This window comes from Microtus ochrogaster, unplaced genomic scaffold (genome assembly GCF_000317375.1).
Source record: "Microtus ochrogaster isolate Prairie Vole_2 unplaced genomic scaffold, MicOch1.0 UNK11, whole genome shotgun sequence".
NCBI classification, from domain to species: Eukaryota; Metazoa; Chordata; class Mammalia; order Rodentia; family Cricetidae; genus Microtus; species Microtus ochrogaster.
The window spans coordinates 7,204,009-7,210,782 of record NW_004949109.1 but is presented as its reverse complement, the minus strand read 5'-3'; positions in this window follow the sequence as shown (position 1 = coordinate 7,210,782).

Below are 6,774 nucleotides of genomic sequence, written 5' to 3'. Positions count from 1 at the left end.
GTGTGTGTGTGTGTGTGTGTGTGTATGAGACAGTGTGTGTCACTATCATAGACAGTCAGAGGAAACCCTCTGATGCTGTCCTGCAGTAACCAGCCTGCCTCGCCTCTCCTGATAGGGTAGAGCAGAAATACTCTATGTAGATGCTATTATTATTTCATTTAGATGTTAGGGCAAATCTAAGGATCTAAAATCAGGTCATCGAGCCCTCTCTATGGGCCCAGTTTTCTATACCCTGGCCTGTCTTTTAACAACATAAATAAACACTTTAAAACAGAAAAAAAAAAATCTCTCCAAGTCAACATTATTCACATGGTTCAAACACCAGGCTCCCCTCCACCCAAGGCATAAGGCCAAGAACTCCTTTCTGGTTAAAATGGCCAGGAGTGAGGGTGCTTGCCTGTAACCCTAGCACGGGGGAGGCTGGGAGATAAATGTTCTAGGCCAGTTGGAGCTGTAAAGTGAAATCAAAGAGAAAAAAGTCACACAGCCACAAATACATATAGACTGTGCAGTGTTTTCTCCCAGTCTTTCCCCTGGCCCTTGAGTTCTGTTGAGCCCAGTGTGAATGTGTAGGAAGTCTGTTTTGATTTTTTTGTGCCCCTCGCCTACCTAAATCTGACACTGTCCAGAACTCGGCCATCCGGGACTTACAGCATGCTCTGCTATGACTACCAAGCACTGGAATATGGTTGTGAGATGTCCTTCGATTGTAAAATACACATCAGATGTTGGTGGTCGAAAAAGAAAAAAAAAAGATTGTAAAAGTCTCATTGATAAATTTGTGTCAATTATGAATAAAAATTTAATAAAAATTATCCAAGTGCTGTCAACTGTTTCTTTTTGCTTTATTAAATGTGGACTCTAGGAAATAGGATGTTACCTATATAGCAGATACTATATTCGTTTCAGAACAAAATTCTCTGGGATGGGAAATATGCAGGCCTAGAATTCAAGTATCCATTTTCCACCTTTTAGATAAAAGTAAGATCCACATATACAAATGCTTGACCAAAACCTGTCTGTGGTCTCTAATAAAGTGCACCGGGTTGCCCCAGCTTCAAACCATGGCACTCTGGCAGTGGGTAGGTAATTTCCACTCTCTCTAAGAACGGATGAATCCAGGGTCTTTCAAGGATGATACAACACCTAAATGTCACCACGTCCATCCCCAGCCAGCCAGACTGGAGTCCTCCGGCTCAAGGTCACCCCGCCCATCTCCAGCTGGACTGGAGTCCTCAGACTTGAAAGTGGCTGCCTCTGTCCTTCCGCAGTCACTCTCAAGCCTTTGTAACCCCCTTCGTTCAAAAGATGGGGTCCCCGCCGGGACTCCTTCTATACAGCGCCAGACCACTCCTCAAAGTACCCCAGGTGGGAGGTACTGAACGCTATTGCTCTTTGAAAGGGCAAGAAGATATTAAGGAGGGGCCATCTGGATGAAACACGTGACGGGCAGATGCCCCAGAGAGACACTCAGACCCACGTGATGTTTTTCAGAGATGAGGCTTGCCCAGGAGACCTTGAAGGGTGGGTTTGGCTCTGACTGGAGCCTACCCCAGCTCCAGGGACCAGGCCACCCAACAGCCAGCCTGTGCACAAAGTTCCCCTTCCTCCTGAGCAGAGCTGAGCTCTTTCTCTGCAGCAGCAACCAGAATAAATAAAATCTTTATAATCGACGTGTGGGCGGGGCTTGTCTAGGACATATTCCTGTGGCGCAAGGGCGGGTGGGGTGATTTTTTTTTTTAAAGATCCGGGGACTCGCCAACTGTGCAGACACTCTGTCAAGGCTCACGAGGCCAGGCAGAGATTTTAATTCCCAATAATTCCCTCAAAGTCAAGTCACATAGTCTTACTTTAGTAGTTTGCAGATTTCAGCAGTCTTTCACATGGTTCCCTCTGATCCATTTCATCTGAGTTAACCAAAATATAATTTATACAGTATATACATTACATATTATATGTATTAGTTATAAAAATAAAGTCCTTCATGACAGAAAAGTGACTTAATTCATAGTGTTCTTCAGGTATGAGAATCCCAAGTCCTGACTGTCTATCATCCCGTTGAGCTGGTTTCATTTTTCTCTCTGAATTTTTAAAACATGGCTTACAGATTAACACCCCAAAGGAAATGAAAGTGTATCACGTTTTTTAAAAGCAAAGATTTCGCTTTTTGGAGTCTGTCTATTTCGAATAGAATTTAGAAATCAAAACCTATCCTTCCTACTTTAAAATGTACTCGCTCCCCAGCACCTCTGCACTAAAAGTCATACCAGCTGCCTGTGTACGAGCATTTGATTGACATGGCATGGGGGATGAGGGGGCCTGGCAGTACAAAAATGAGGAATCAAAATCTTTTGGGGGCTTTTTTTTTTAAAGGCAGGATCTCACTCTTTAGTTCACACTGATCTCAAACTCGGGACCATCTGTCTGCTTCAGCCTCCCAAGAGTTAATATCACAGGCATGAGCCACCATGCCTGACTGGAAAGAGGCAAATTTGAAAGAGACTTGGGTTCATTTTCTAATGTCACTCAAATAATTAGAGTCATTACACACCTCTCTACCCATGGAAAAATAAATAAATAAAATAAAACCCCCAAGCTCTCCTGCAATTTCTTCTCTGTGTGCACTGTTGAAACACACACACACACACACACACACACACACACACACATACACATGTGCGCACAAACGCATCCAGGGAAAGCAAGCTTAGGAGCTCAGTGATTGCCTGCCAAGGTTTACCCCAGAGTAAATATTTACTGCACAGTTACAAAGTTTCCCTCAAGGAGGCCCAAAATGGAAGCGTTTACACACGTGGCAAATACTTTATGCTTGCCTGGGCCACAAGAAAGAGATAGTTTAATAACAACATTTATGGATTGTGAAAGCAAACACAACCCAAGAGCCTTTGCACGTGTGGGAAAAGCTATTTCAACCTTACATGTTTTCTCCTGAAGATCTTTAGGTTGGGGACAGTGAACCAGGCCCAGTGTCCTCTGGGGCCCAGCTAATCCACGCTGTAAACACATACATACATACATACATACACACACATACACACACACACACACACACACATTCACATACACACACACCAAATAAAATCAAAATCTGGACAGTGCCTGGGGGCGGGGCAGGAGGGGGGGCTTCTCTGTTATTCCAATGCAAACATCCTCAGGTCTCTCTGCTTCCCTTTCTCCTGCTTGCCTCTGCCTTCACCATTCCACAAAGAACGCCATATTAGCAAAAAGTAGCAAGGGTTACACGCGAGTGCTTTCCATAGCTTCAGCGCCTAGTTTTTGTTGTCTGACATTTCCAGTCCAGAGCCAACTAAGTTGTGCGGCCTTGGAGCTAGAAGTTGCATAATCTAAGAGTCGAAATTTGCTGCTTAAGATGAGCCCCCTTTTACACAATGTGTTTGTTCTGCCATTTGGACAACTGCTGCTCTTCGTTATGCTTTTGTGCCTCCTTCCCCCACGCACCTCAGACTATATCCATCAATCTGAACTCTGAGAATCAAATGGAAATGGTAAAAGAAATCACTAGGCCATTTACAAAACATAGAAGCTAGCAAACGGGATCTGGGCCCAACCCGACATCGTTTTGGGAGGGAAAGACGTGTTGCGCTTAGTTGCTCTATCCTTGGTCTGCACCGCCCCCTGGTGGCCTCTTCGGAAGGAATAGGGCAGTTCAGGGCTCGGGTCCCCTAAGGTTCGGTTCGGGTGTCCGGGGTTGGAGTTGCATCTGCTGTGCTCTGGTGCCGATTGCGGTGCGGGGATGGAGGGGGAGCAGTCAGGGGAGGAAGATGTAGGTGGAAGGAAGGAAACGGAATTTTGTTAATTATACAGGGCAAAAGGCTCAGGCTTCTCCACCCCAAACAAAAGAACGCTGGAATTAGGTAAAAATAAATCAAAAAGCAAAAGTAGAACTCTCGATTTACAGTCAAGAAACTCAGATCCAAAACCGAGGTGTGACTTGCCAGGGAAATCAACTTGCTAGTGACTAATCTCCCTCACCCTTTCTGGGGTGACAGTGTTGGGGGACCCACAAAGTGGGGAAGAATTTGGGTGTTGGTCAACTAGGGGACTAGCTCTGCAGATGAGTTCCTGATCCCAATCACCACGTCCAGGGGTGGAAACGGCAAAGGGCGGGGGTTGTTTCAGACCGCCTTGGCCCACATGGGAACCCGATAGGGTCCCGGGGACCCCGAGGCACGCCGCCCGGCTTCCCAGGCCTGCGACGGGCGGACACAAAGCAGGCCCCACGGGTGGCGTTCAGGCCGGGGCGGTCGAGCCTGATTGATGGACCCCGAGGGCGGCGGCCCAGCTGCAGCCGCAAGCCTGGAGTGAGCGCCGGTCCTCATCCCGGCGGACTTGGAGAGGAAAAGCTGATTTACTGCACCCAGCAGCCGCAAAGTCCCTGCAGCCATGAAACCCACCCCGCCGGGGCACAGTCGCCTTCCACCTAGCCTGGCTTTGCAGGACCACCGCGTACCCTGCCCACAACACTGCTCCGCAAGCCCCACCACCCTGCACAGCTGGTCAGGGTGTCCAGGTCGTGCCTTTGGGGCCACGATCTCCGGAAAGATGCCTAAGCGTTAGACTCCGAAGTTAGGCAAAGAGCAGCAGGGCCCCTAGTCCTCCTCCGGGCCGCAGCTCCATCTGTTTAAAAAGACTCTTTTTGCTTAAAGCACTGAGAAACGCAAGGCTTCCCTTTCTTACAATCGAAATGAAACACTCACAGCCCCAAATTCTTACTCTTAGTTTCCGAATGTGTTTTGCTTCGGAAAGTAAAAGGCCAACAAACTCCTGGGGAGTGGAAAAGTAAGTTTTGAACTAACGAATCCGAAGAAGTAATTCTAAACTCAAAGGTAATGAATGTTGGGCCCTCGTGTAAGTGTCCCGGCCGGTTATGAAGTTGACCAGTAGACTGAGCTGAGATAATGCAGATTCTTTCTCCATGGACACTGGGGATCCAAAGATAGGGTGAAAAATAAGCTCACAGTTAGGGTGTCAGGAGGGGAGACGAGGGTTCACTTCGGACTAATCAACTGGCTTCTAAATAAAATCCAAACAGACGGGGAGCCCAAAGTAACAAACCTAATGAATCGCGTTTTTGTAGGATGAGGGCCTCGTGGCTCGACTCTGAAAAAAATTTTTAAGTAATAAATACGCCTTTTTAGGAGCTATTTTTGAAAGCTGGGTGCGATCTTAAATTTTATAATTATAAAGCACTGTAACCAAAAGCGGTGCACAGTTTTGTATGATCGAGTAAAGAAATCGTGTAGCCAACCCGTAAGATGTACGTGAACCCTCCCGCTCCCCCCCCCCCGCAAAGCTCGCCTGTCAACTTGATTTTCTTTTCTCTTCTCCTCTCTACCCTCTGTAAACACCATTAACTCTTAGTCTGTCAGGCCTTGGTGGCCCGAACCCCCTCTTAGACCTGATAAATCTAAACCGAAAAGCAGATACACGGGGGTGCAGAGATAGAGCCTTGCGGGGATCTCACACCGTGTCTACCGCAGGAGTTGGTTAAAACAAAAGCGCTGCCCCAGTAAGGCGACTGAAGCTTAGAAGGTTCTTCCTGTGCAGGGGACCGAAAAGAATCCCTAAAAGAGCCGAACTGTGTTAACTGCCACTGGCTCCGAAAGCAGCGTCGCAGCCTGGGCCCCGGAGCTGCTGCCAGGGCCCCAGGGCTGCAGCCAGACTTGACTCCGGAAATACTGATCGTTGGGAAAGTAAGCTTCCCTCTCGCACTTCAATTTCATTTTAATTCCTAAAAAGCCCTGAAAAGACACTCTCCGAAGCGCTGCCGCCTCGTTCCCTTCGCTTTAAGGAAAAGTTTTTGCAAACACTTTCTTCGGAAGCGTATTTTACGCTCAAACTTTGATAGACAAATATCTCAAGAGGAAGTTTCACATTAAAGCAACGACCAATAAACTGAGTTTCGTAACGTGTAGCTTCCTAATGGTACAAGTGTGTCCCACTTCACTCGGTTATAAAATATAGAAATGTTTGGTTATCAATTTTTCTAAATTACTAGCTGGATGGAGGAGTGCTGAGGTGAAGAGGAAAGACGGGCCTTGTGCCATCTGGTGGCAGTATGTGGAACTTAACGACAGATGCCAAATTCAATGACCAGCTGAACCTACAGGGATTTCTTCACCGAAAATTTCTGCAAACCTCGTCCTCCTGAGACGAGGAAGGGCTATCTTCTTTACAGAGGACTAAATCTGAAGACAAAAATGTTGGCAAAAAAAATAAATAAATAAATAAAAGATTCTGAAAATCTGCAGAAACAAAGTTTTTTTTTAAAGAACCAGCATAGCCCTTTGGGAATTCTTAATGATCATTTATTCATATTGCAGTGACAAGGAAGTTTAAGGAAGGCTAAAGCGAGTTATAAAATTTAACTTTTCGAGAAACGTTCGGGAGTAGTCTCTGCAATACCCGCTGCTGAACACGTGGGGGCGTACTCAAGTCTCCCTGCTTTCTGGTAATATGACTCCTTCATTTATTTGCATGAATCATTGTGATTGGATAGTGGGCTCTTAAAACGTCAATTGTACGTCAAGTCAGAGTCAGCCAATCAGCAGCCTGCTATAGCGTGATTGGTTTCCACCAGAGTTGTCAATCATCCTAAATTTGCATACTAGGCCCTGGAAGGCTGGAGCTTGTCAGTTCACTGTGGCAGCTTAGAAGAGAAGGAATCGGACGGAGAAGAATGAAAATTCGATTTTCCTCTAGCAAAGCGAAAGAAAAGTATTATTGCTTTAC